Genomic DNA, 1230 nt, shown 5'->3' with positions numbered 1-1230 from the left:
CTCGCCTGCTGGGCGTCTGGAGTCCCTCCCGGACCCACCTGAACAGATCAAAGGGCCGAGCGACAGGAAACCCCATCACACCGCCCCCAGGCACCAGACCCCTCTCCGCGAGGACTCCGGACTTCAAAGAGGAGGGGGAGTATAACAAGGGGTGCTGACGGGACGGGGGCAGAGAAGACCTGGACTGACGAGTGCCTGCTGACTTGGTCGCGGCTCGACCGCTCCCCGAACAGAAGAACACTACCCGAACTCTGAACCACCTGAGCCCTGCGGACGCTGTCGCGGCTCCCCGAACTCTGAACCATCTGAGCCCTGCTGACGCTGTCGCGGCTCCCCGAACTCTGAACCATCTGAGCCCTGCTGACACTGTCGCGGCTCCCCGAAGTCTGAACCATCTGAGCCCTGCTGAGGCCGTCGCGGCTCACCGAATTCTGAACCATCTGAGCCCTGCTGACGCCGTCGCGGCTCCCTGAACTACGACCCTCCGGTGCCTGCTGAGTGACTCGCGGCCCGCTCCTCCAAGAGAATCGGCAGAGATTGCCGAGAGAAGCAACATCCCCTCAGCTCGAGGATTGAGAGCTGGGCGCCGGATACCTCGCAGAGACACTGATTCACAGACTGTCCCGCTACCCCTTTTCCCCTCATCATGAGATCGCTGCCGCTTGTGGCATTAATTCTGCACCTGCCTGCCGGATCATAAAGATCCCTGACAACCACCAATAAAAGCATATTATCTTACAACGAATTACTGTGTGGTGTCCCTCTATCCGAAGAAGAGAGTAAGTGCAGCGTGTGCAATCCTAGGTGCGAGACCCTTCCAGGAAGGACCTCTCTGCTCTTGCTCGGCCTAACTCTGGGTAAGGTGGGCCTCCGGGTGGTCAGGAACGCATTCCGCAGCCTCCCGGGGAACGCCTTCCAACACACACACACCCCACACACAAACCACACACAAATGCAACCATACACACACAACCACACACACCCAACCACACACACCCACACACACACAACCAAACACACAACCACAAGCACACACAACCACAAGCTCACACAGCCACACACACATACACACACACAACCACACACACACACACCCACCCACAACCACACAACCACACCCCCCACAACTGCACACACAACCACAAGTACACACAGCCACACACACACACACAAACACACAACTACACACACAACCATACCATACAACCACACCACACACCCACAACCACA

Source organism: Triturus cristatus, chromosome 1_1 (assembly GCF_964204655.1).
Source record: "Triturus cristatus chromosome 1_1, aTriCri1.1, whole genome shotgun sequence".
Classification (NCBI taxonomy): Eukaryota; Metazoa; Chordata; class Amphibia; order Caudata; family Salamandridae; genus Triturus; species Triturus cristatus.
Note: the sequence above shows the minus strand (reverse complement) of the source record.